Below are 9,517 nucleotides of genomic sequence, written 5' to 3' on the forward strand. Positions count from 1 at the left end.
TACATGCAAACTGTGTAAATGAGCTCCCTTCCATGTTGTTGGGATGGGAGTGCCATCGAGCCGATACGCACCTGGTTCGGGATCTCGTTCTTTACGCAGCATGTAGTCTCCATATTGAAGCTGGAATTTTATTCGTGTTTTCCCCAGCTGGGGTTCTACACGCATCAGCCTGCTCAGCGTTCATTGCGCCACGAGGTGCGCGAGCGTCCCATCTCTGACGAATGCCTCGACCATGTCCTTCACGTCTATGCATTCTTCGGTGTTGTGGCCTTTTGTCCTGTGAAATTCACAGTATTTGCTCCGATCAGCATTGTGGCGATGTCGGATTATTTGAGGCTTTGGCCATGGGAGCTCCTCGGTGGCGAATATCTCGGTGACGCTTTTAGTGAGCGGCGTCCATCTGGAGTTCTTATTTGACTGTACGTTATCCCTTCCGCCTAACCGATGCTGCAAGCCGGATGAGGTGTCAAAGTTTACCCTTGACTGCCAAATGCCTAGCTTCCGCTTTTTGTTTAATCGGGCGGTGAGAACGTTGTCTTCTCTTGTTTTCTGGGTGTAGAGGTTTGTGCTCTGTGGGAGATCTCTACCCAGTTGCCTCTCCGTTTCCGCAAAGCGTTTAGCTGCTGTCATGATGGCATCCCATGTGGATGGCATGCCATCTTTACCCGTTAAGGTGCGGATGAGCTCTGGGTCGTTCGCGCCCTGAATAAAGGCAGCGCGAACAAGATCTTCGCTACTGTTACCCAGACTTAGCTTCTTTGAGTTGAAGCGAGTGATGAAGTCCAGCAAAGATTCATCTTTTTCTCGAGTGCACTTGAGGATTGTCCATTGCTCCTCGGTATACTTTCTTTGCTGGCTGAAGTGTTGGCTAAACTTCTGTTGGAAGTCAGCCCAGTCGTAGATGTGGTTGACCGGTAGACGGTCGAACCATGCTCTAGCAGCCCCGACCAGCGTCATTTGGAACATGTAACACCATGTAGGTTCCGTCCAACTACTGACGGTTGCTCCCGCTATGAATCTGTTCAAATGATCATGGGGTCAGATATACCGTCATATGTGCCTATGCCTGACATTTGTTTGGCACTTTTTGGGGCGATTGCTTCCGCAATGTCCCTTGCAAATTTGGACGTTCCCGCATTTGCAACGTTTGGTCTGAACGTTTTGGAGAAGTCTCGTGGACTTCCACCTGTGCTTTTTGGTTTGAAGGCTTGTCCAAAATGCCTTTTCGGTTGGGAGTCCGTTTCCTTACACTTCCCTTTTGCCCTATGGCGAGGGTTCGTGTCGGAGTCGGATTCCTCCGAGTCATCCTCTAAGTATTCGAATTCCTCGGCCTGTTGTACGGAACGCAAGAGTTTGTCCAACTCAGCCTGGAATTCCTTTTGTCGTGCCTCCGCCCATGCCTTAACTTCATCGAGAGTTTGGCGGGGGAGTCTTTGTTTCTCAAACTGGGTATCAGTGAATCCCAGCGAGCGATTGTTTACTGCACTTACCCCAACTTGGGTAACTGGGGTAGTGTTCGTAAAATTTACTTCACTTGCCCCGGCTTGGGTAGCCGGGGTAGTGTTTGTAAATACTGTGTTGCTGGTATTCCCCCCAGTAACTGGGGTTGTGGTTACCGGAATTTCTTTAACCATCTTTGTAGAAAGTTTGAAAAAACTGGAGAAAAATGTAGTTCTAGCTTTATGCACGGATGGCGCCAATGAAGAAACACTAACCGGACCCCGGGCAGATTACTGGTAACCTGGGGGTTAGATAGATGTTTCCCACGAGGGGTTAGACCCTGAGAAGATGGTTCTTCTGATAACCTGCAAAACAGACACCGTGAGCTTGTCACTGAGAAGGGGGGGGGGGTTCCTCCTTGTGACCACCCTCCGGCGTGAGAATCAGACTAGATTGCTCTTTAAATATAAATGTATATTAAGAGATTGCTAGAGCAGATATCAGGTATAATATGATGATACAAGATAAGATATGATGGTCATACCATTTGGGGTATTTATAGCCGAAGGTAGGTTTCCAAGGAGGTGTGGCCGGCTGCAACAGTGTTCCTGTTCCACCAACAGTGGCCTACGCACGTGCCCTGCTGGTAGTTGGTGGGTAGGCAGCGGCTGATAGTGACCAGGCCTGCTGTGTACTATTCCTTTTCCACCAACTGCCGGCTACGCACGTGGTATGGCAGTAGTTGGTGAGTAGGCAGCGGCTAATAGTGACACAGTACAGGAGCATGCTGCTCGCCATACTGTGTCAGTAAGCTGTCGTATCTTTATTCAGATCTTTTTCCCATACCTCGTCAGGTACAGTACAGAAGATCTTCCTGTATCGTACGGACTGGCTTATTTGGGCGAGAGTATTCCCCCTCCCGCCCTTGTGCGGGATAGTTCCCGGCTTCGCTCATTCCTTCAGGTGACACTGAGTGATTGAGAGCTAAGTGCCTTGTGCGTGTAGCCGTGCTGCGCGGGTGGCCTTCCCTGATGGCTTGTATCCGAGGCTGCGGGGACAGGCGGAGTCCTTTACCATCGGGAGGCATTTCCTGCGGGACCAGCTTGCGTAGTGCGCGTAAGGACGTCACGTCTCTGAGCATGGTTGGTCCTGCGGATCCAGTTGGTTTCTGCGCAGACGTCCCTGTTCAAGGTGAGTCTTGCGGGTCCAACTGGGCTCTGCTGGGACCTACCTCTTCAGGTGGAGAAGATAACTTCAGGAAGGCATGGACACAAAGCCATGAGATAATTTACCAACTTTATTTGAGATTGAGAGGCATCATGACAGCAATGGTAAAGAGGTAATATCAGTCAAGGAGTATTGGGAAGTAACGACTGCAACATATGAGAAACATATTCTTCCAATACGGGTCAGAAACCTTTTTATATGAAAAACACTAATAACGGTTGCATTTTGAAACCATTAGTACATGTCGCAAACAGTCAGTTTACTGCATAACTGAGATCCGTTTCCATTTAAGATCACATCCTGGGATTTTGATAAAACTTCCATTAGTACATATATCATTTATATTTAAACGAGTAAATAGAATGTTTGTAAATGAAGCTGCTTTTTTATTTTTCACTCAATGGAACAAAAACATTTTTGCCTTAAATGGTCTTGAAAAATGGATATTATTTAGTGTTCATCTATCTAATAATTCATATATGTTACTGAAAAAGCCAAATAAATTTAACAGTATCATGTCACCTACTATATTATATTATATAGTTTAAGTTTATATTTATACGTTTGTATAGGTGAAACACTTATTTGAGACACTGTTCGCACAATAACCCGTGGCCCATATAAATTCAAGCACAATCTTGGTCCTAACCTGATTCTTTGTTCGTCAGTTTGTTTAAACATTTCGAGCAGGATATCAAATGGTGGGAGCTTGGGAGGCAAGGCAGAAGAAATGTGAGTTGCTATTGAACGGAGTGTCTAGAATTAAGAGTGTTCCTTCTGGTCTATGTTGATTCGGTAATTGGCTTTAACTTTTCATGCAACCAAAACCCGTAGATGAAACCATCAAACTCGTTTTTCAAAGTCGTAAAATACAATGTAATGCAACCTTTCAAGCAATAACTCGGTTTATCTAATGCAGCCCTTTAAAATACAAGTTGAATGTAATCGTTCTAGATGCAACATTTAAAAAAAAGGTTGTGGTATCCAATAAATTTGCAACTTTTTAATAAAAAATTTGCAAATTTAGTATAACTTGCAACTTTTTATTAAAAAGGTTGCGTTAAATCTTCTAATGCAACCTTTATGTTCAAATAAGTTGCATTAGAGTCAAATGCAACTCATATGAAAAGAGTTGCTTCTAAAATGTTGCGTTAGCCCTATTTTCTAGTAGTGACAAGTTTTGATCGTAGCAGTTTACATGATGTATAACTAGAAGTTTTTTTCACTCTTCCAATTATAGTTGCAGGTCGGATGGGCTGGTTTGAGAGTCCAAATGGATTCATGTCAAAATGCGTGATAATAGTTGAGCTCGAGCTAGCTGAGTAAAGAGTTTAAAAGGGTTCAGGTAAAATGTTTAATTTTAGTTGTACGTCGGAGGAACAGGGTTACTCATCAAGTGACTACGATTTAGTAGAGAATGCATTATTGTATTATTGATTTATAGGATTATGATTCTTTTATTGTGAAGCGAACATACACCTTTGTTCTTTATTTATTTGATAAAATTTGTTATGATGAACTTTCATGCGAACATGTAATGCAAAATGACCCACTACATGGTTTAACGTGTCGCGGCGCAACGCGCGCGGGTCGCAATACCAGTTATAATATAAATGATAACATGGCCATATTAATAAATATATACGATACATTTATTCTTACATAATGTCTTATTGCACATCATCTCATTTTAATCATAAAATCACATGAAAATGTATATTTTGTTTACACACTTGTTTTGTTGTCCAGTTTAAATATTTATTTGTTGATGATGGAGGTACCCGATCATCAAACCCATAGCGAGTTTATATTATTATATAGATAGTTGTGATGCATGTCTCATAAAAGTAGTAATAACCACTTTCACTAAAAAGGTAAGGAACAAACCTTGCAACTTAGAAAGTTTAGATAACCTTTACCAATTAAGACGATCGAGCTAGCTTCTTAGCTTAAACAGGAACACTGCACACCATAAAAGGAGGAATTATCACCTTAGGTATTATTTATACTCACTTCCATACTAACACTTATACTCTTCTCTCTTGTTTTCACATTCAAAGAGTATATTAACTTATTCTCACGTCGAAATAGTGAGCTAACGGTTGTTTCATTTTGGCAAGAACCGTTAAGCTATCAAGATTCAGAGTTGTTTAAGCCATCCTTGGTCCATCATTTGTTGTAGCAACATTTATTCTTGCCTGCCAATTAAATGCTTTCCTTTCTTTTTATGTCCTTTTATGCATATGTATCTTTTTTTTTTAATTTCATTTAGTTTGATATGATGCGACTATTTTTGTTATTAACTATGTCTTAACTACTTTATTACTTTTTTCTAAGAGCAGTCCAACTAGTCCTGCATGGTTAAATTGAATCGATCTCCCATGGCGATTTTTGTTTGATGTTTAGTCACTTTAATAATTTATTTTATGAGTCCAATTAATTACACCATCAAAAGGCACCTAAAACGTGTGTTTGTCTAGCCGGGCAAAATTCCTTTTTTGAATGGTTCCCATGAATTTAAAATATGCGTAAACTTTAATTGAAATTAATTGCATTTTAATCAGAGACATCTCGGTTGCGAAACGCTTATGTGCTATGTGCGAGTCGGAATGGGAATCGACGATCACATCTTCATTGGATGCATTGTGGCTTCCGTGGTTTATGATTTCATTGCTCGTTGGTGTAAAGTTCCTCCCATTCATGTGTCATCAGACTTGCTGGAGTTCGTTAATTCTGTTGCTTTGGGGGCTTGAGAGAAGGAGGCTTTTCATGTGATCATGTTCATTGCGTGCTGCATAATTTGAAAAGCGAGAAAAACAAATCTTTGAAGGTAGAGAGGTGAAGATTGCAGAGATTACACTGAGATATCTTGTCTTTTGGTTTTCTTGGTACAAACATAGATCAAAAATGAAATCTATAGTTTGGTCGAATTTGTGTAATTTCTAGTTCATATAATTGGTGTTTGTGGTTGCACCGCTCTGGGTTGTGGAGGGCGTTCGTTTGTGTTTGGTGTGTTCAGTTAAAATAAACACTTAATTTTTTATTCTTTTTGGTTAAACAAGACAAATACGCTCACAAATTAACTACAATTTATACGACTCATGTGTGATCATATTCACTGGTTCATCTCCGGTGTTATACCGGTACCCAGGAAGATATATAGGGTGCATACTTTAGATAGAGTCGAAAAATTCATGTATAAGGAACCCTGTTAACCACGAGGCCTCAACCATTCTGTAGGTCTGCTAATCTCTAAATCAAGTGCAAGCTTGATTATAAACACAATCAGATCTGAGAAATATTAAATTATATGTTATTCTAGATCTAAAATAAAGAAATAAAATGAAAATGGGTGAAACCGAACAATCTCTACATAATAGCCGAATGAATATAATGTGATAAGTTCCTGTTAATTTGATCCAGTTACAAAGAGAGTGATTCTAACAAGGAACCAGCACAATAACCAACACAAACGTGCATCCTAACGAAGTCTATAGAGAAGCGGTACTGTCATTGAAAACTAGTAGCGACACTCGGAAATGTCACAGTTAGTCTAGTCTAGAGTCGCATAATAGATAATTAACAATGTAAGTTTGAGCGACATGAAGAAGTGTCAAAATTATTCTGGGCCGACACTCGGCCTACTGCTTCTATCAGCAACAATACCACAAAACTTATTTCTTCGTCTCCTCTTCGTCCTGTATATACACTGATATTTAGCTGCCTAATATGATCCTACACAATATTTTTTTCTATCTCTAGCTATCTGCATTTTAATGTTTTACAAAACTAGTTACTTCATTCCCATATTGTACTTATTTAAATATGAATGGTTGACTGGCTGTAGTCTTTCCATTTGCAATGATGTCTTCATGACGATGATAACTGATAAGAGTTAATCTCAATGTGGGGTATATATATTTCATGTTTTTTCTCAAGCACAACTACCTACCAACAAGCTCGCAGTTATTTAGTAAGTTAAATTCCAGGATCATGTCTTTCTTAACATGCTTATTTATTGTTATAATCCCATTCGCAGCTTCAATTACTTTCAGTTTCATAAATATATATTAGTCTAGAAAATTCCCTGGATATATTATTTCAGGGGATGCAGCTTATAGCTCTGATGACCGAGGAAAGGAATGGTGATCACAATTCGAGGTGGTTAGCAGGACGAGCGATCTACTTCAGACCTCTTCATCTTTGGGACAACAACTCTACTGATCTAGGCCAGTTTCACATTTGTGATTGATTCATACCCAAACAATAGTTACTCGGATCGTCTAACATTCTTCCTTGCTCAGAATAATTATGTGATAAATACCGCAGGAGCCATTGGGCTTCCATTCGATGAACAAAGCAACACCAGTGTATATCCATTTGTCGCTGTGGAGTTTGATAGTTATGATAATAACTACTGGGATCCAACATATCCAGATTCTAATATAACCCAGGTGACCATGTTGGTATCAATATTAACTCTATGACTTCGGTTACGGAGAAGGGTTACGGATATGCCACATGGACAAGAGTGTAGAGCTTTGTTTAATTATTATTCTCATTTCAAAACTCTAGTGTTTCCTTCACGAACATCATAAATAATTCACTTGTATGGGCAACTGGGCTTGATCTAAGGGAGGTGTTGCCAGAATGGGTAATTTTCGGGTTTTCAGCTTCTACTGGAGGTAATACTGAGAAAAGCAATGTACGATCTTGGATCTTTGATAGTTCTGAATTTACAGTTGATCAAAGCAGCAGCCTGCCAACAATCGCGAGACTGGATGCAATGAAAAGGGGAAACAATATAGGGCTTAAGGTGTTCCGGTTACTATTTTTGTTATTCTTGCATGTCTTTTGTGGAGAAGGAAGAAAAATAATGGTGATGAAGTGGAGGAACATGGATCTGCTTTGGAGATGAGCAAAAATTTCGAAATTGGGGCCAACATACCTAGAAGATTTTCTTACCTTGAATTAGCTCAGTCAACTCTGGACTTTGCAGAGACAGAGACAGAGAAGCTTGGAGAGGGCAGTTTTGGAGGTGTTTACAAAGGTTTTCTGAAAGATTTAACGATGTATGTTGTGGTCAAAAGGGTGTCTAACACTTCCAGACAAGGCATGAAAGAGTATGCTTCCGAAGTAAAGATCATTAGCCAATTGAGACACAAAAATTTGGTGCAACTCAATGGTTGGTGTCATGAGAAAGGAGAACTCCTGCTTGTTTATGAGTTTTTGGAAAACGGAAGCTTGGATTTACATTTGTTCAAGAGAAAGAGTTTGTTGACATGGAGTACAAGGTTCAAAATAGCCCGTGGTTTGGCTTCTTCTTTATTATATTTGCATGAAGAATGGGAGCAATGTGTTTTGCATAGACATCAAGTCGAGTAATGTGATGTTGGACTCAAATTTCAATGGAAAGCTTGGTGATTTCGGATTAGCTAAGTTGGTTGACCACGAGAATGAGGCAGAGACTACGATGGTTTCTGGAACCATTGGTTACATGGCCCCTTAGTATGTAGCGACCGGCAAGGCTAGCAAAGAATTAGACATCTTTAGCTTTGGAGTTGTTGCATTGGAAATAGCGTGTGGGAGAAAACCAATCGACTCACATGCTGAGGAAAGGAAATCAAAATTAGCAGATTGGGTGTGGGACCTTTATGGTGCTGGGACTCTTCTTGAAGCAATAGATCCGCGTCTAGGCACAAATTTTGTTGAAGAAGAACTGACATGTTTGATGATCATTGGATTATGGTGTGCGCACCCTGACTCAAAACTACCCCCGTCAATGAGGCAAGCTATTCAAGTATTGAACTCTGAAGCTTCCCCGCCTATACTCCCTTCGAACATGCCCTATGTGACTTCTTCTGCACTGCCACATTTTTCATTATATGGTCGTACTCTGAGAACTGGCTGTAAGTGCTCCTCCAAAGTGTCAACATCTTCAACATCTATTTCTTAGTCTACATTAATATCCCTATTTCATTCGATGTAACTAGAGGCATCCGATATTTCAAATTGTCTCATGTATCATGTTTTGCTTGATTTAAATTTATGCAAGTCATTTTGCATTACATAACCGCTTTTATCATATTAAATAAATCAAAAATGTTCGTTAAACAGGTTGGTAACCTCTGTTGCGATGTGCACAAGTTCTCGGGAACAAAATAATTATGCATCTTTTTTTTTTCTTTAATAATGATTTGGATTATTTAGAATTGGAAAGGCCAACTAAGTAACGCCGGTTACTCCGTACACGACCCCATTGGCTAAGGTAGCCCGAGCCGGTCACGAGTCCGGACGGACGAAGCCCCTAGCAGTCCACCTATTGAGGGATTCACCGGATAAAACCCGACCCCACGCCCGCCAAACGGCACGACAGCGAGGAGCCGGTAAAACTAGGTTAGATCAGGACTCGAACCCTGGCAAGCCAGGGTCATCCCTCATATCTCCCATATAAATTGGTGATAGTAAGGTTTAAACCCCCTACCCCTCACTAATAAAGTGAATACTCTACCATTAAGCTACAACCAATTTATATTAGATATTTGAATTTTACATGAGGTGTATGAATATAGATTTTTTGTATAGTTTAGTTTTAATGCAAGAAAATGATTTTATGATTTTCTAGTAATTAAGGTTGTGTTTGTTTTTGCTTATAAGGTCTGCAAGGAGTCCATGTCTGCGGGCGCGCAAACATAAGCTCTTGAAGACTATTTGTTTTTTAAAAATAAAAAGATCTGAAAACTGCTTTTATGGTCTTAAAAAATAAGTTTTTTTTCACCATCTTCACACTTCTTCACACTACTTAACATCATACCAAGTACTAACACCCAATGTCCTACACCACCACCAC

At 40.4% G+C, this 9,517-nt stretch overlaps 1 long non-coding RNA gene and 1 pseudogene across 2 annotated transcripts; both read left to right on the forward strand.

Annotated features, from left to right (window-relative positions):
- Window positions 1–2,678: 2,678 nt before the first annotated feature.
- Window positions 2,679–4,192, forward strand: LOC143554419 (uncharacterized). Of its 2 annotated transcripts, XR_013139015.1 has the most exons (3): window positions 2,679–2,848; window positions 3,358–3,399; window positions 3,914–4,192. It is a non-coding gene; the product is annotated as an uncharacterized LOC143554419 (long non-coding RNA). The 2 variants fall into 2 exon arrangements; XR_013139014.1 differs by having other exon boundaries at window positions 2,685–3,399.
- A 2,393-nt stretch (window positions 4,193–6,585) lies between these two features.
- Window positions 6,586–8,819, forward strand: LOC143554421 (L-type lectin-domain containing receptor kinase IX.1 pseudogene; annotated as a pseudogene).
- Window positions 8,820–9,517: the final 698 nt, after the last annotated feature.

The sequence above is a fragment of the Bidens hawaiensis genome, unplaced genomic scaffold (assembly GCF_021521415.1).
Source record: "Bidens hawaiensis isolate Kalapana, Puna unplaced genomic scaffold, B.hawaiensis_p1.1 tig00017677_1, whole genome shotgun sequence".
NCBI classification, from domain to species: Eukaryota; Viridiplantae; Streptophyta; class Magnoliopsida; order Asterales; family Asteraceae; genus Bidens; species Bidens hawaiensis.